We start from the raw sequence: 18,876 nt of genomic DNA on the forward strand, positions 1-18,876 counted from the left end.
TCTCTCCATCTCTCTCTCTGTTAAGGTCTCTCCATCTCTCTCTCTGTTAAGGTCTCTCCATCTCTCTCTCTCTGTTAAGATCTCTCCATCTCTCTCTGTTAAGGTCTCTCCATCTCTCTCTCTGTTAAGGTCTCTCCATCTCTCTCTGTTAAGGTCTCTCCATCTCTCTCTCTGTTAAGGTCTCTCCATCTCTCTCTGTTAAGGTCTCTCCATCTCTCTCTCTGTTAAGGTCTCTCCATCTCTCTCTCTGTTAAGGTCTCTCCATCTCTCTCTGTTAAGGTCTCTCCATCTCTCTCTCTGTTAAGATCTCTCCATCTCTCTCTCTGTTAAGGTCTCTCCATCTCTCTCTCTGTTAAGATCTCTCCATCTCTCTCTCTGTTAAGGTCTCTCCATCTCTCTCTGTTAAGGTCTCTCCATCTCTCTCTCTGTTAAGGTCTCTCCATCTCTCTCTGTTAAGGTCTCTCCATCTCTCTCTCTGTTAAGATCTCTCCATCTCTCTCTCTGTTAAGGTCTCTCCATCTCTCTCTGTTAAGATCTCTCCATCTCTCTCTCTGTTAAGATCTCTCCATCTCTCTCTCTGTTAAGATCTCTCCATCTCTCTCTCTGTTAAGATCTCTCTCTCTGTTAAGATCTCTCTCTCTGTTAAGATCTCTCTCTCTGTTAAGATCTCTCCATCTCTCTCTCTGTTAAGATCTCTCCATCTCTCTCTCTGTTAAGATCTCTCCATCTCTCTCTCTGTTAAGATCTCTCTCTCTGTTAAGATCTCTCTCTCTGTTAAGATCTCTCTCTGTTAAGATCTCTCTCTCTGTTAAGGTCTCTCCATCTCTCTCTCTGTTAAGATCTCTCTCTCTGTTAAGATCTCTCTCTGTTAAGATCTCTCTCTCTGTTAAGGTCTCTCCATCTCTCTCTCTGTTAAGATCTCTCTCTCTGTTAAGATCTCTCTCTCTGTTAAGATCTCTCTCTGTTAAGATCTCTCTCTCTGTTAAGATCTCTCTCTCTGTTAAGGTCTCTCCATCTCTCTCTCTGTTAAGGTCTCTCCATCTCTCTCTCTGTTAAGATCTCTCTCTCTGTTAAGGTCTCTCCATCTCTCTCTCTGTTAAGGTCTCTCCATCTCTCTCTCTGTTAAGATCTCTCCATCTCTCTCTCTGTTAAGATCTCTCCATATCTCTCTCTGTTAAGATCTCTCCATCTCTCTCTCTCTGTTAAGATCTCTCCATCTCTCTCTCTCTGTTAAGATCTCTCCATCTCTCTCTCTCTGTTAAGATCTCTCTCTCTGTTAAGATCTCTCTCTCTGTTAAGATCTCTCTCTCTGTTAAGATCTCTCTCTCTGTTAAGATCTCTCTCTCTGTTAAGATCTCTCTCTCTGTTAAGATCTCTCTGTTAAGATCTCTCTCTCTGTTAAGGTCTCTCCATCTCTCTCTCTGTTAAGATCTCTCCATCGCTCTCTCTGTTAAGGTCTCTCCATCTCTCTCTGTTAAGGTCTCTCCATCTCTCTCTCTGTTAAGATCTCTCCATCTCTCTCTCTGTTAAGATCTCTCCATCTCTCTCTCTGTTAAGATCTCTCCATCTCTCTCTCTGTTAAGATCTCTCTCTCTGTTAAGATCTCTCTCTCTGTTAAGATCTCTCCATCTCTCTCTCTGTTAAGATCTCTCCATCTCTCTCTCTGTTAAGATCTCTCCATCTCTCTCTGTTAAGATCTCTCCATCTCTCTCTGTTAAGATCTCTCCATCTCTCTCTCTGTTAAGATCTCTCCATCTCTCTCTGTTAAGATCTCTCCATCTCTCTCTGTTAAGATCTCTCCATCTCTCTCTCTGTTAAGGTCTCTCCATCTCTCTCTCTCTGTTAAGATCTCTCCATCTCTCTCTCTGTTAAGATCTCTCCATCTCTCTCTGTTAAGATCTCTCCATCTCTCTCTCTGTTAAGATCTCTCCATCTCTCTCTCTGTTAAGGTCTCTCCATCTCTCTCTCTGTTAAGGTCTCTCCATCTCTCTCTCTGTTAAGATCTCTCCATCTCTCTCTCTGTTAAGATCTCTCCATCTCTCTCTGTTAAGATCTCTCCATCTCTCTCTGTTAAGATCTCTCCATCTCTCTCTCTGTTAAGATCTCTCCATCTCTCTCTCTGTTAAGATATCTCCATCTCTCTCTCTGTTAAGATCTCTCCATCTCTCTCTGTTAAGATCTCTCCATCTCTCTCTCTGTTAAGGTCTCTCCATCTCTCTCTGTTAAGGTCTCTCCATCTCTCTCTCTGTTAAGGTCTCTCCATCTCTCTCTCTGTTAAGGTCTCTCCATCTCTCTCTCTGTTAAGATCTCTCCATCTCTCTCTGTTAAGGTCTCTCCATCTCTCTCTCTGTTAAGATCTCTCCATCTCTCTCTGTTAAGGTCTCTCCATCTCTCTCTCTGTTAAGGTCTCTCCATCTCTCTCTCTGTTAAGATCTCTCCATCTCTCTCTGTTAAGATCTCTCCATCTCTCTCTCTGTTAAGATCTCTCCATCTCTCTCTCTGTTAAGATCTCTCCATCTCTCTCTCTGTTAAGATCTCTCCATCTCTCTCTGTTAAGATCTCTCCATCTCTCTCTGTTAAGATCTCTCCATCTCTCTCTCTGTTAAGATCTCTCCATCTCTCTCTGTTAAGATCTCTCCATCTCTCTGTTAAGATCTCCATCTCTCTCTCTGTTAAGATCTCTCCATCTCTCTCTCTGTTAAGATCTCTCCATCTCTCTCTGTTAAGATCTCTCCATCTCTCTCTCTGTTAAGGTCTCTCCATCTCTCTCTCTCTGTTAAGGTCTCTCCATCTCTCTCTCTGTTAAGATCTCTCCATCTCTCTCTGTTAAGATCTCTCTGTTAAGATCATCCATCTCTCTCTGTTAAGATCTCTCCATCTCTCTCTCTGTTAAGATCTCTCCATCTCTCTCTCTGTTAAGATCTCTCCATCTCTCTCTCTGTTAAGATCTCTCCATCTCTCTCTCTGTTAAGGTCTCTCCATCTCTCTCTGTTAAGATCTCTCCATCTCTCTCTGTTAAGGTTTCTCCATCTCTCTCTCTGTTAAGGTCTCTCCATCTCTCTCTCTGTTAAGGTCTCTCCATCTCTCTCTCTGTTAAGGTCTCTCCATCTCTCTCTCTGTTAAGATCTCTCCATCTCTCTCTCTGTTAAGATCTCTCCATCTCTCTCTCTGTTAAGATCTCTCCATCTCTCTCTCTGTTAAGATCTCTCCATCTCTCTCTGTTAAGATCTCTCCATCTCTCTCTGTTAAGATCTCTCCATCTCTCTCTCTGTTAAGATCTCTCCATCTCTCTCTGTTAAGATCTCTCCATCTCTCTCTGTTAAGATCTCTCCATCTCTCTCTCTGTTAAGATCTCTCCATCTCTCTCTCTGTTAAGATCTCTCCATCTCTCTCTGTTAAGATCTCTCCATCTCTCTCTGTTAAGATCTCTCCATCTCTCTCTGTTAAGATCTCTCCATCTCTCTCTCTGTTAAGATCTCTCCATCTCTCTCTCTGTTAAGATCTCTCCATCTCTCTCTCTGTTAAGATCTCTCCATCTCTCTCTCTGTTAAGATCTCTCCATCTCTCTCTCTGTTAAGATCTCTCCATCTCTCTCTCTGTTAAGATCTCTCCATCTCTCTCTCTGTTAAGATCTCTCCATCTCTCTCTGTTAAGATCTCTCCATCTCTCTCTGTTAAGATCTCTCCATCTCTCTCTCTGTTAAGATCTCTCCATCTCTCTCTGTTAAGATCTCTCCATCTCTCTCTGTTAAGATCTCTCCATCTCTCTCTGTTAAGATCTCTCCATCTCTCTCTCTCTGTTAAGATCTCTCCATCTCTCTCTCTGTTAAGATCTCTCCATCTCTCTCTCTGTTAAGATCTCTCCATCTCTCTCTGTTAAGATCTCTCCATCTCTCTCTGTTAAGATCTCTCCATCTCTCTCTCTGTTAAGATCTCTCCATCTCTCTCTCTGTTAAGATCTCTCCATCTCTCTCTCTGTTAAGATCTCTCCATCTCTCTCTGTTAAGATCTCTCCATCTCTCTCTGTTAAGATCTCTCCATCTCTCTCTCTGTTAAGATCTCTCCATCTCTCTCTCTGTTAAGATCTCTCCATCTCTCTCTCTGTTAAGATCTCTCCATCTCTCTCTCTGTTAAGATCTCTCCATCTCTCTCTCTCTGTTAAGATCTCTCCATCTCTCTCTGTTAAGATCTCTCCATCTCTCTCTCTCTGTTAAGATCTCTCCATCTCTCTCTCTCTGTTAAGATCTCTCCATCTCTCTCTCTCTGTTAAGATCTCTCCATCTCTCTCTCTGTTAAGATCTCTCCATCTCTCTCTCTCTGTTAAGATCTCTCCATCTCTCTCTCTCTGTTAAGATCTCTCCATCTCTCTCTCTCAGGTAAATATTGTTGAATGACAAAAATCTGGTGATGTTTTGGTCTTTCGCTCCTGTCTGTGAATCTTTTGAAATTCTCCCTGCTGTTAATGTGCAGTGGTGATGATGTGAAAGTAATCTGAGCCTACTGCAAGTGTTCTTTCTTTTAGGTAGCACAGTATGAGGTACTACTTGAACTGAATTATTTTACTATGGTACTAATGAATACACCCTGTTGTTCTCTGTAGTAGCTGGCTGATTAGGGTCTGGGTGTAGTGGCTGGCTGATTAGGGTCTGGGTGTAGTGGCTGGCTGATTAGGGTCTGGGTGTAGTGGCTGGCTGATTAGGGCCTGGGTGTAGTGGCTGGCTGATTAGGGGCTGGGTGTAGTGGCTGATTAGGGCCTCTCTGTGTAGTGGCTGGCTGATTAGGGCCTGGGTGTAGTGGCTGGCTGATTAGGGCCTGGGTGTAGTGGCTGGCTGATTAGGGCCTGGGTGTAGTGGCTGGCTGATTAGGGTCTGGGTGTAGTGGCTGGCTGATTAGGGTCTGGGTGTAGTGGCTGGCTGATTAGGGTCTGGGTGTAGTGGCTGGCTGATTAGGGTCTGGGTGTAGTGGCTGGCTGATTAGGGTCTGGGTGTAGTGGCTGGCAGATTAGGGTCTGGGTGTAGTGGCTGGCTGATTAGGGTCTGGGTGTAGTGGCTGGCTGATTAGGGTCTGGGTGTAGTGGCTGGCTGATTAGGGTCTGGGTGTAGTGGCTGGCTGATTAGGGTCTGGGTGTAGTGGCTGGCTGATTAGGGTCTGGGTGTAGTGGCTGGCTGATTAGGGTCTGGGTGTAGTGGCTGGCTGATTAGGGCCTGGGTGTAGTGGCTGGCTGATTAGGGCCTGGGTGTAGTGGCTGGCTGATTAGGGCCTGGGTGTAGTGGCTGGCTGATTAGGGCCTGGGTGTAGTGGCTGGCTGATTAGGGCCTGGGTGTAGTGGCTGGCTGATTAGGGCCTGGGTGTAGTGGCTGGCTGATTAGGGTCTGGGTGTAGTGGCTGGCTGATTAGGGTCTGGGTGTAGTGGCTGGCTGATTAGGGTCTGGGTGTAGTGGCTGGCTGATTAGGGTCTGGGTGTAGTGGCTGGCTGATTAGGGTCTGGGTGTAGTGGCTGGCTGATTAGGGTCTGGGTGTAGTGGCTGGCTGATTAGGGTCTGGGTGTAGTGGCTGGCTGATTAGGGTCTGGGTGTAGTGGCTGGCTGATTAGGGCCTGGGTGTAGTGGCTGGCTGATTAGGGTCTGGGTGTAGTGGCTGGCTGATTAGGGTCTGGGTGTAGTGGCTGGCTGATTAGGGTCTGGGTGTAGTGGCTGGCTGATTAGGGTCTGGGTGTAGTGGCTGGCTGATTGGCTGATTAGGGTCTGGGTGTAGTGGCTGGCTGATTAGGGTCTGGGTGATTGATTAGGGTCTGGGTGTAGTGGCTGGCTGATTAGGGTCTGGGTGTAGTGGCTGGCTGATTAGGGTCTGGGTGTAGTGGCTGGCTGATTAGGGTCTGGGTGTAGTGGCTGGCTGATTAGGGTCTGGGTGTAGTGGCTGGCTGATTAGGGTCTGGGGTGTAGTGGCTGGCTGATTAGGGTCTGGGTGTAGTGGCTGGCTGATTAGGGTCTAGTGGCTGGCTGAGTGGCTGGCTGATTAGGGTCTGGGTGTAGTGGCTGGCTGATTAGGGTCTGGGTGTAGTGGCTGGCTGATTAGGGTCTGGGTGTAGTGGCTGGCTGATTAGGGTCTGGGTGTAGTGGCTGGCTGATTAGGGTCTGGGTGTAGTGGCTGGCTGATTAGGGTCTGGGTGTAGTGGTGGCTGGCTGATTAGGGTCTGGGTGATTCTGGGTGTAGTGGCTGGCTGATTAGGGTCTGGGTGATTAGTGGCTGATTGGCTGATTAGGGCCTGGGTGTAGTGGCTGGCTGATTAGGGTCTGGGTGTAGTGGCTGGCTGATTAGTGGCTGGCTGTCTGGGTGTAGTGGCTGGCTGATTAGGGTCTGGGTGTAGTGGCTGGCTGATTAGGGTCTGGGTGTAGTGGCTGGCTGATTAGGGTCTGGGTGTAGTGGCTGGCTGATTAGGGTCTGGGTGTAGTGGCTGGCTGATTAGGGTCTGGGTGTAGTGGCTGGCTGATTAGGGTCTGGGTGTAGTGGCTGGCTGATTAGGGTCTGGGTGTAGTGGCTGGCTGATTAGGGTCTGGGTGTAGTGGCTGGCTGATTAGGGTCTGGGTGTAGTGGCTGGCTGATTAGGGTCTGGGTGTAGTGGCTGGCTGATTAGGGTCTGGGTGTAGTGGCTGGCTGATTAGGGTCTGGGTGTAGTGGCTGGCTGATTAGGGTCTGGGTGTGGCTGATTAGGGTGGCTGGCTGATTAGGGTCTGGGTGTAGTGGCTGGCTGATTAGGGCCTGGGTGTAGTGGCTGGCTGATTAGGGCCTGGGTGTAGTGGCTGGCTGATTAGGGCCTGGGTGTAGTGGCTGGCTGATTAGGGTCTGGGTGTAGTGGCTGGCTGATTGAGGGTCTGGGTGTAGTGGCTGGCTGATTAGGGTCTGGGTGTAGTGGCTGGCTGATTAGGGTCTGGGTGTAGTGGCTGGCTGATTAGGGTCTGGGTGTAGTGGCTGGCTGATTAGGGTCTGGGTGTAGTGGCTGGCTGATTAGGGTCTGGGTGTAGTGGCTGGCTGATTAGGGTCTGGGTGGTGGCTGGCTGATTAGGGCCTGGGTGTAGTGGCTGGCTGATTAGGGTCTGGGTGTAGTGGCTGGCTGATTAGGGTCTGGGTGTAGTGGCTGGCTGATTAGGGTCTGGGTGTAGTGGCTGGCTGATTAGGGTCTGGGTGTAGTGGCTGGCTGATTAGGGTCTGGGTGTAGTGGCTGGCTGATTAGGGTCTGGGTGTAGTGGCTGGCTGATTAGGGTCTGGGTGTAGTGGCTGGCTGATTAGGGTCTGGGTGTAGTGGCTGGCTGATTAGGGTCTGGGTGTAGTGGCTGGCTGATTAGGGTCTGGGTGTAGTGGCTGGCTGATTAGGGTCTGGGTGTAGTGGCTGGCTGATTAGGGTCTGGGTGTAGTGGCTGGCTGATTAGGGTCTGGGTGTAGTGGCTGGCTGATTAGGGTCTGGGTGTAGTGGCTGGCTGATTAGGGTCTGGGGTAGTGGCTGGCTGATTAGGGTCTGGGTGTAGTGGCTGGCTGATTAGGGTCTGGGCTGCTGATTAGGGGTCTGGGTGTAGTGGCTGGCTGATTAGGGTCTGTGTAGTGGCTGGCTGATTAGGGTCTGGGTGTAGTGGCTGGCTGATTAGGGTCTGGGTGTAGTGGCTGGCTGATTAGGGTCTGGGTGATTAGGGTCTGGGTGTAGTGGCTGGCTGATTAGGGTCTGGGGTCTGGGTGTAGTGGCTGATTGGCTGATTAGGGTCTGGGTGTAGTGGCTGGCTGATTAGGGTCTGGGTGTAGTGGCTGGCTGATTGATTAGGGTCTAGGGTCTGGGTGTAGTGGCTGGCTGATTAGGGTCTGGGTGTAGTGGCTGGCTGATTAGGGTCTGGGTGTAGTGGCTGGCTGATTAGGGTCTGGGTGTAGTGGCTGGCTGATTAGGGTCTGGGTGTAGTGGCTGGTCTGATTAGGGTCTGCCTGGTGATTAGGGCCTGGGTGTAGGCTGGCTGATTAGGGCCTGGGTGTAGTGGCTGGCTGATTAGGGTCTGGGTGTAGTGGCTGGCTGATTAGGGTCTGGGTGTAGTGGCTGGCTGATTAGGACCTGGGTGTAGTGGCTGGCTGATTAGGGTCTGGGTGTAGTAGCTGGCTGATTAGGGTCTGGGTGTAGTGGCTGGCTGATTAGGGTCTGGGTGTAGTGGCTGGCTGATTAGGGTCTGGGTGTAGTGGCTGGCTGATTAGGGTCTGGGTGTAGTGGCTGGCTGATTAGGGTCTGGGTGTAGTGGCTGGCTGATTAGGGTCTGGGTGTAGTGGCTGGCTGATTAGGGCCTGGGTGTAGTAGCTGGCTGATTAGGGTCTGGGTGTAGTGGCTGGCTGATTAGGGTCTGGGTGTAGTGGCTGACTGATTAGGGTCTGGGTGTAATGGCTGGCTGATTAGGGTCTGGGTGTAGTGGCTGGCTGATTAGGGTCTGGGTGTAGTGGCTGGCTGATTAGGGTCTGGGTGATTAGGGTCTGGGTGTAGTGGCTGGCTGATTAGGGTCTGGGTGATTAGGGCCTGGGTGTAGTGGCTGGCTGATTAGGGTCTGGGTGTAGTGGCTGGCTGATTAGGGTCTGGGTGATTAGGGCCTGGGTGTAGTGGCTGGCTGATTAGGGTCTGGGTGTAGTGGCTGGCTGATTAGGGCCTGGGTGTAGTAGCTGGCTGATTAGGGCCTGGGTGTAGTGGCTGGCTGATTAGTGGCTGGCTGATTAGGGCCTGGGTGTAGTAGCTGGCTGATTAGGGCCTGGGTGTAGTGGCTGGGTGATTAGTGGCTGGCTGATTAGGGCCTGGGTGTAGTAGCTGGCTGATTAGGGCCTGGGTGTAGTGGCTGGCTGATTTGGGCTTAATAGGAGCATACTGGACTTAATAGGAGCATACTGGACTTAATAGGAGCATACTGGACTTAATAGGAGCATACTGGACTTAATAGGAGCATACTGGGGCTTCGTAGGAACTTACTTAACTGACTTGCCTAGTTAAATAAAGGTTAAGAACAAATTCTCATTTACAATGACGGCCTGCCCCGGCCAAACCCGGCTGGGCCAATTGTGCCCCGCCCTATAGGACTCCCAATCAAGGCCAGATGTGACACAGCCTCGATTCGATCCAGGGACTGTAGTGATGCCTCTTGCACTGAGATGCAGTGCCTTAGACCGCTGCGCCATGCGGGAGCCCTAACAATGGTGATTTATGGTGAAAAAGACGGAATAGAAAACTCTACTCATAAAATATTTAGAAACAAATGGTTTTGGGGTATAAATATACCATGTAGAATACAATATTCTGCAAAGTTAGTATTGATCATATTGAGTAATATCTATTTATTGTCATGTACATTCTGTGTAGCGGGAGCGTGCTACTGTACCCCTTTCCAGCTGCCGTATTGACCCTTGCGTGACCTGACCAAATTCACATAGAAATATGAGTTATGGATCTGTTATTTCCATTGAAAGCCAGTCTAAGAAGCAGTATATCTGTTCTAAGGGTGCTATTACTATGTTTCCCGTTCTTAAGTTTTGTTTTTTGTGTCGTCTTTCGGTTCTGTACACCAGCTTCAAACACCAGAATAATTTTTTATTAAATGTAGTTACTGAACAGATATTTCACAGCAGTTTAGATGGTACACTGATTCTCTACACTATACAGTACATTGCTTGTTTTTGTCAACTGAAATTAGGAGAACTATTACAGTTTTATCAACCAGAAAATGGATGCTTGATTAAAAAATTAAAAAACATGTTTTTGCATAATGCACCTTTAAGCCCAGCTGAGATAAATGTCAATTTTTCAAAATGACATCTATGTATAACAATGCAAGGCTCATTTAACAGTAAAATAAGACAAAATGCATTTAAAAAATGTAAGCTACAAATGCCTGAAATGTTGTATCTTGTTGTAGTTCACCAGGTTATGTTACTACTGTGTGACTGAGTCATGCAGCCCCAACTGCTAGCATGAAAAGCCAGATGTTTTTAATGGTAATGAAGGCCATTGAAATATGCTATCACTGGCATTCATCAGCACATCAATCTCTTCATTTTACATGAAGTATCATCGCCTATTTTAGCAGGTATGAAACATATTTTAAATGTGTTTATCTGAGGGTCGCCTCAACACCCAATGTTTTTTTTTTTGCAGCTTTGAAATTGACCACTAGTAGGAACTTACACACAACTGTCAATCATTTAATAATAAAACATTTGATTGGCTTAGAATAAAAACTGTTATGGATATAACAACTACATGAATTGGTTGAAACATTAAACAGCACAACATTTGTATTTATTTGTATTTTTACTTGAATCCAATAATGGAAATGGGGTTAATGGGAACGCTTACCCTAGTGGCTGGTATGGCCTTTGTTCCCATGCCACCCGGCTCTATTAGATGTGTTGTGTCCCAAATAGAACCCTGTGTCCTACAAAGTGCACTACTATGCGCCCTGGTCAAAAGTAGTGCACTATAAAGGGATCAGGGTGCCACTAGGGCAGGCCTGGCTGCTGGGGCTTGTGTTGCCATGCCACCCGGCTCTATTAGATGTGCGGTGTCCCAAATAGAACCCTGTGTCCTACAAAGTGCACTACTATGGGCCCTGGTCAAAAGTAGTGCACTATAAAGGGATCAGGGCCTGGCTGCTGGGGCTTGTGTTGCCATGCCACCCGGCTGGCTCTATTGGATCTTTATTGGAGTGTTTACATCGGAACAAAGGGGCCAGTGAGTGAATAGAAACTGGGTCACATTGGTGCAGTACTGGGACACTGTGTGAATGGGCAACAGGGGCTGTGTGGGTGGGGGATACAGGTCTGCTCAGTTCATAGATGGATCTCCTAAACAAAACCACTATCTGGGTGCATAGGCTGCTATTCAGTTGGGGTCTTCAAAAATTAATAAGAAAGAAACATGCATAATAAAAAGAAGAAAAAAATACATAAATGAAATTTTAAAAACATTTTAAAATAAAACAAAATTACACCCAAATAAAATAATTTTAAAAATACAATAATTTCAAAGTTTTTTTTTTTTCCAGAGACGAGCAAAACACACACAGACTTAGTGCTGGAACTTTTTTGGTGACAACCAAATAAACATAGAAATGTTATATCTAGATCTGTCATTCTCATTTAAGCATGTCTAAGAAGCGGTCGATCAGTTCTATGTGCTCTATTTCTCATTAAGGTTTGTTTCTGTAGTACACCAGATTCAAACAGCTGAAAATACAATATTTTTGCTTATGGAAATTCTTCTTCACAGCGGTTTAGATGGTACAATGATTCTCTACTCAATGACTGCTTGATTTGTCACACAAACTGAAATTAGGCGAACAATTTAGAATTTTAGCAACAGGAAATGGAGGTATGATTTTTGCATATTGAACCTTTTTTTTAATAAGGACTTAATAAGGTCAGTAGGTGACTTTTTAACAGGAAGAAAGAAAACGACATGTTTGTCAGCTCCAGAGTAGAGTTCCTAAAGCCTTTAAGTGGCCATTGAAATACTGCCCAAGATAAAGGTCAACGAAGTCCAGCCAGTTCTGGATGTGTAGGCAGCAAGCCAAGAGCAAGACAGCAAGCCAAGAGCCCAGCTCTAATCTATCCTCAGTCAATCACTCACTTTGTTTCTCTCTCTCTCTCTGTCTCTCTCTCTGTCTCTCTGTCTCTCTCTCTCTGCTAAAAGTGTCTGGACTTGTCTTAGTCAGGTGAACTGTAAAACACTTAGTGACAACTGCTCATGTCAAAAAAGATTTTAAAAATCTAGTTGATTCTAATGTTGGCGCTAGGAACTCCAGCATTTTGCTACACCCACAATAACATCTGCTAAATGTGTGTGTGAGTGAGACCGATAAAATTTGATTTGATTCTTATGTACAGGGTGTTCAACTTAAAAATATATATATATTTCACCTTTATTTAACCAGGTAGGCTAGTTGAGAACAAGTTCTCATTTACAACTGCGACCTGGCCAAGATAAAGCATAGCAATTTGACACAAACAGTTACACATGGATTAAACAAAACATAGTCAATAATAGAGTAGAACAAAAGACAACAAATAAATAGGCCATGGTGGCGAAGTAATGACAATATAGCAATTAAACACTGGAATGGTAGATGTGCAGAAGATGAATGTGCAAGTAGAGATACTCATAATCACTATTTATAACTACACATGGTTGATGATATTACTAGTTTATCTAGCGTGTCCTGCGTTGCATATAATCGATGCAACGCTGGGGGATGATTTAACAAAAGCACAATCGTTGGACGAATGTACCTAACCGTAAACACCAATGCCTTTCTTAAAATCAATACACAGAAGTATATATTCGTTAGATAAAAGTATACACCCGCTCGATAAAATACCGAACGGTTCCATATTTCACTGAAAAGGCAGCAGCAGGCTCGTGAGCATTCATTCAAACAGCACTTTCATGCGTTTTGCCAGCAGCTCTTCGCAAGCACAGCTCTGTTTATGACTTCAAGCCTATCAGCCTAATGGCTGGTGTAACCGATGTGAAACGGCTAGCTAGTTAGCGGGGTGCACGCTGTTTATGACTTCAAGCCTATCCGCCTAATGGCTGGTGTAACCGATGTGAAATGGCTAGCTAGTTAGCGGGGTGCACGCTGTTTATGACTTCAAGCCTATCCGCCTAATGGCTGGTGTAACCGATGTGAAATGGCTAGCTAGTTAGCGGGGTGCACGCTGTTTATGACTTCAAGCCTATCCGCCTAATGGCTGGTGTAACCGATGTGAAATGGCTAGCTAGTTAGCGGGGTGCACGCTGTTTATGACTTCAAGCCTATCCGCCTAATGGCTGGTGTAACCGATGTGAAATGGCTAGCTAGTTAGCGGGGTGCACGCTAATAGTGTTTCAAACGTCACTCGCTCTGAGGCTTGGAGTAGTTGTTCCCCCTACTCTGCAAGGGCCGCGGCTTTTGTGGAGTGATGGGTAACGATGCTTCGAGGGTGGCTGTTGTCGATGTGTTCCTGGTTCGAGCCCAGGTAGGGGCGAGGAGAAGGACTGAAGCTATACTGTTACACTGGCAATACTATAGTGACTTTAAGAACATCCAATAGTCAAAGGTATATGAAATACAAATGGTATAGAGAGAAATAGTCCTATAAATACTATATTAACTACAACCTAAAACCTCTTACCTTGGAATATTGAGGTCTCATGTTAAAAGGAACCACCAGCTTTCATATGTTCTCATGTTCTGAGCAAGGAACTGAAACGTTAGCTTTCTTACATATTGCACTTTTACTTTCTTCTCCAACACTTTGTTTTTGCATTATTTAAACTAAATTGAACATGTTTCATTATTTATTTGAGGCTAAATTGATTTTATTGATGTATTATATTATGTTAAAATAAGTGTTCATTCTGTATTGTTGTAATTGTCATTATTACAACTAAATAAATAAAAAAATCAGCTGATTAATCGGTATCGGCTTTTTTGGCCCTCCAATAATCGGTATCGGCTTTTTTGGTCCTCCAATAATCGGTATCGGCTTTTTTGGTCCTCCAATAATCGGTATCGGCTTTTTTGGCCCTCCAATAATCGGTATCGGCTTTTTTGGTCCTCCAATAATCGGTATCGGCTTTTTTGGTCCTCCAATAATCGGTATCGGCTTTTTTGGCCCTCCAATAATCGGTATCGGCTTTTTTGGCCCTCCAATAATCGGTATCGGCTTTTTTGGCCCTCCAATAATCGGTATCGGCTTTTTTGGCCCTCCAATAATCGGTATCGGCTTTTTTGGCCCTCCAATAATCGGTATCGGCTTTTTTGGCCCTCCAATAATCGGTATCGGCTTTTTTGGCCCTCCAATAATCGGTATCGGCTTTTTTGGCCCTCCAATAATCGGTATCGGCTTTTTTGGCCCTCCAATAATCGGTATCGGCTTTTTTGGCCCTCCAATAATCGGTATCGGCTTTTTTGGCCCTCCAATAATCGGTATCGGCTTTTTTGGCCCTCCAATAATCGGTATCGGCATTGAAAAATCATAATCGGTCGACCTCTAGTCCAGAGAAGTGATGCTGGACGGGCGGGCAGGTGCGGGCAGTGATCGATTTAATAGCATGCATTTAGTTTTACTTGCATTTAAGAGCAGTTGGAGGCCACGGAAGGAGAGTTGTATGGCATTGAAACTCGTCTGGAGGTTAGTTAACAGTGTCCAAAGAGGGGCCAGAAGTATACAGAATGGTGTCGTCTGCGTAGAGGTGGATCAGAGAATCACCAGCAACAAGAGCGACATCATTGATGAGAATTGAACCCTGTGGCACCCCCATAGAGACTGCCAGAGGTCCGGACACCAGGCCCTTCGATTTGACACACTGAACTCTATCAGAGAAGTAGTTGGTAAACCAGGCGAGGCAATCATTTGAGAAACCAAGGCTGTCGAGTCTGCCAATAAGAATGTGGTGATTGACAGAGTCGAAAGCCTTGGCCAGGTCGATGAATACGGCTGCACAGTAATGTCTTTTATCGATGGCGGTTATGATGTCGTTTAGGACCTTGAGCGTGGCTGAGGTGCACCCATGACCAGCTCTGAAACCAGATTGCATAGCGGAGAAGGTACGGTGTGATTCGAAATGGTCGGTAATCTGTTTGTTAACTTGGCTTTTGAAGACCTTAGAAAGACAGGGTAGGATAGATATAGGTCTGTAGCCGTTTGTGTCTAGAGTGTCACCTTCTCTGAAGAGGGGGATGACTGAGGCAGCTTCCCAATCTTTGGGAATCTCAGACTAGTGATAGGGGTTGCAACAATTTCGGCAGATAATTTTATAAAGAGAGTCCAGCCCGGCTGATTTGTAGGGGTCCAGATTTTGCAGCTCTTTCAGAACATCAGCTATCTGGATTTGGGGGAAGGAGAAATGGTGGGGGCTTTGGCGGGTTGCTGTGGAGGGTGCCGGGCAGTTGACCGGGGTAGGGGTAGCCAGGTGGAAAGCATGGCCATCCGTAGAGAAATGCTTATTGAAATTCTCACTTATAGTGGAATTATCGGTAGTAACAGTGTTTCCTAGCCTCAGAGCAGTGGGCAGCTGGGAGGAGATGCTCTTATTCTCCATGGACTTTACAGTGTCCCAGAACTTTTTTGAGATTGTACTACAGGATGCAACTTTCTGTTTGAAAAAGCTGGCCTTGGCTTTCCTAACTGCCTGTGTATATTTGTACATAACTTCCCTGAAAAGTTGCATATCACGGGGGCTATTCGATGGTAATGCAGAATGCCACAGGATGTTTTTGTGCTGGTTAAGGGCAGACTGGTCTGGAATGAACCAAGGACTATATCTATTCCTAGTTCTACATTTTTTGAATGGGGCTTGCTTTTAAAAGTGTTTTTAAGCATGTCCCAGTTTAGGTCACCTCGTAGCACTAACTCAGAAGATAGATGGGGGCAATCAATTCACATATGGTGTGGAGGGCACAGCTGGGGGAAGAGGGTGATATGCCTTAATATTGAGCAGGGCTAGAGGCTCTACAGTGAAATAAGATAGTAATCACTAACCAGGACAGTAATGGACAAGGCATATTGATATTAGAGAGAGGCATGTGTAGCAAAGTTAACATATGGGTCCAGTGAGTGGTTTGGCTGACTGGGGACACGGCGATTCAGACAGTTAACAGGCCGATGGTAACAATCTAGCAGTTAGTAGTCTGGGGCTAAACAAGCTAGCAGTTAGTAGTCTGGGGCTAAACAAGCTAGCAGTTAGTAGTCTGAGGCTAAACAAGCTAGCAGTTAGTAGTCTGGGGCTAAACAAGCTAGCAGTTAGTAGTCTGGGGCTAAACAAGCTAGCAGTTAGTAGTCTGGGGCTAAACAAGCTAGCAGTTAGTAGTCTGGGGCTAAACAAGCTAGCAGTTAGTAGTCTGGGGCTAAACAAGCTAGCAGTTAGTAGTCTGGGGCTAAACAAGCTAGCAGTTAGTAGTCTGGGGCTAAACAAGCTAGCAGTTAGTAGTCTGGGGCTAAACAAGCTAGCAGTTAGTAGTCTGGGGCTAAACAAGCTAGCAGTTAGTAGGCCGGGGCTAAACAAGCTAGCAGTTAGTAGGCCGGGGCTAAACAATCTTGTTAGCATCGCCATGTCCCCAGCCAGCCCAACCACTCACTGGACCCATCAGTTAGCAGACCGGGGCAAGCAATTTAGCAGTTAGCAGACCGGGTTAGCAAGCAAGCTGTTAGCAGACCGGGGCTAGCAATTTATCAGTTAGCAGACTGGGTTAGCAAGCAAGCTGTTAGCAGACCGGGGCTAGCAAGTTAGCAGAAGGGCCTTTGGGGGACGTCGCGATGGAGGTAAGTCTGTTTTTGCCTCTTCGTGCGGCGACGTCGATAGACCAGTCATGGATTAGTAGGGTTCCAAGTTGCTCTAGGTAGCTAGCAGGCCGCGGAGTGGGCTTCGGTGGTAGCACACGAGCCCTACCCGGGCTAGCATCAGGCTAATTGGTGCTTGCTCCGGGATGGAAATGCTAGCCAGGAGTAGTCTCCCGGGATTGCGTTTAGCTAGTTGTGAAGATCCAGATTAAAAGGTTTAGTTTGCGGTAGGAATCCGGGGATATGGAGAAAGAAAAAAAAAAGTATTAAAAAAGTACACCGAGGCAAATCATGCATTTTATAAACAATCATGTTGTTTGTGATTTAAACTCTTGAACCACTTGTTGTTAATGCTGTAGATCAGCTCTGTGTTGGCGCTGCACTCCGACCGTCTCAGGGGTGTGTGTGTGTGAGGCTGTAGTTGTTTGACATTGAGTGACTGCCTGACGGTCCTAGTTTCACTGCAGTACTGTTTGTTTCCCCCTAGCCTGGTCTGTGTACATCTGTCTGACCTCCCAACATTGGTATACTTCTCTTATCAGCTGTATTTGAGGAGAAACTGTGACCTAGTTTGCCAGCACTTTCCAAAATGGCACCCTATCCTCTATCTAGTGCACTACTTTAACCGGGGCCTATAGAGATCTGGTCTAAAGTAGTGTACTTTATAAGGAATAGGTTTGAGATGTACTGTGTCTCTTTCTTTCTCCTATCTCTCTCTTTCTCCTCTCTTTCTTTCTCCTATCTCTCTCTTTCTCCTCTCTTTCTTTCTCCTATCTCTCTCTTTCTCCTCTCTTTCTTTCTCCTATCTCTCTCTTTCTCCTCTTTCTTTCTCCTCTCTCTCTTTCTCCTCTCTTTCTTTCTCCTCTCTCTCTTTCTCCTCTCTTTCTTTCTTTCTCCTATCTCTCTTTCTCCTCTCTTTCTTTCTCCTATCTCTCTCTTTCTCCTCTCTTTCTTTCTCCTATCTCTCTTTCTCCTCTCTTTCTTTCTCCTATCTCTCTCTTTCTCCTCTCTTTCTTTCTCCTATCTCTCTCTTTCTCCTCTCTTTCTTTCTCCTCTTTCTTTCTCCTATCTCTCTCTTTCTCCTCTCTTTCTTTCTCCTATCTCTCTCTCTTTCTCCTCTCTTTCTTTCTCTCTTTCTCCTCTCTTTCTTTCTCCTATCTCTCTCTCTTTCTCCTCTCTTTCTTTCTCTCTTTCTCCTCTCTTTCTTTCTCCTATCTCTCTCTCTTTCTCCTCTCTTTCTTTCTCCTATCTCTCCCTCTTTCTCCTCTCTTTCTTTCTCCTATCTCTCCCTCTTTCTCCTCTCTTTCTTTCTCCTATCTCTCTTTCTCCTATCTCTCTCTTTCTCCTCTCTTTCTTTCTCCTATCTCTCTCTTTCTCCTCTCTTTCTTTCTCCTATCTCTTTCTCCTCTCTTTCTTTCTCCTATCTCTCTCTTTCTCCTCTCTTTCTTTCTCCTATCTCTCCCTCTTTCTCCTCTCTTTCTTTCTCCTATCTCTCCCTCTTTCTCTCTCTTTCTTTCTCCTATCTCTCTTTCTCCTATCTCTCTTTCTCCTCTCTTTCTTTCTCCTCTCTCTCTTTCTCCTCTCTTTCTTTCTTTCTCCTATCTCTCTTTCTCCTCTCTTTCTTTCTCCTATCTCTCTCTTTCTCTCTCTTTCTTTCTCCTATCTCTCTTTCTCCTCTCTTTCTTTCTCCTATCTCTCTCTTTCTCCTCTCTTTCTTTCTTTCTCTCTTTCTCCTCTCTTTCTTTCTCCTCTTTCTTTCTCCTATCTATCTCTTTCTCCTCTCTTTCTTTCTCTATCTCTCTCTCTTTCTCCTCTCTTTCTTTCTCTCTTTCCTCTCTTTCTTTCTCCTCTCTTTCTTTCTCCTCTCTTTCTTTCTCTCTTTCTCCTCTCTTTCTTTCTCCTATCTCTCTCTCTTTCTCCTCTCTTTCTTTCTCCTATCTCTCCCTCTTTCTCCTCTCTTTCTTTCTCCTATCTCTCCCTCTTTCTCCTCTCTTTCTTTCTCCTATCTCTCTTTCTCTTCTTTCTCTCTCTCTCTCTCTTTCTCTATCTCTCTCTTTCTCCTCTCTTTCTTTCTTTCTCTCTCTTTCTCCTCTCTTTCTTTCTCCTATCTCTCTCTCTTTCTCCTCTCTTTCTTTCTCCTATCTCTCCCTCTTTCTCCTCTCTTTCTTTCTCCTATCTCTCCCTCTTTCTCCTCTCTTTCTTTCTCTATCTCTCTCTTTCTCCTCTCTTTCTTTCTCTCTCTCTCTTTCTCCTCTCTTTCTTTCTCTCTCTCTCTTTCTCCTCTCTTTCTTTCTCCTTCTCTCTCTCTTTTCTCTCCTTTCTTTCTTCTTTCTCTCTTTCTCTCTCTTTCTTTCTCCTCTCTCTCTTTCTCCTCTCTTTCTTTCTCCTATCTCTCTTTCTCTCTCTCTTCTCTTTCTTTCTCCTTTCTCTCTCTCTTTCTCCTCTCTTTCTTTCTCCTATCTCTCTTTTCTCTCTCTTTCTTTCTCCTATCTCTTTCTTTCTCCTATCTCTTTCTCTCTCTTTCTTTCTCCTATCTCTCTCTCTCTTCTCT

At 45.8% G+C, this 18,876-nt stretch overlaps 1 protein-coding gene across 8 annotated transcripts in view; it reads left to right on the forward strand.

The window, feature by feature from the left end:
• The window catches only part of LOC115114733 (rho GTPase-activating protein 12-like), a 182,779-nt gene that overhangs the window by 16,981 nt on the left and 146,922 nt on the right, over nt 1–18,876 (forward strand). The window lies entirely within an intron of this gene.

Source organism: Oncorhynchus nerka, linkage group LG9b (genome assembly GCF_034236695.1).
Source record: "Oncorhynchus nerka isolate Pitt River linkage group LG9b, Oner_Uvic_2.0, whole genome shotgun sequence".
In the NCBI taxonomy this organism is placed as follows: domain Eukaryota; kingdom Metazoa; phylum Chordata; class Actinopteri; order Salmoniformes; family Salmonidae; genus Oncorhynchus; species Oncorhynchus nerka.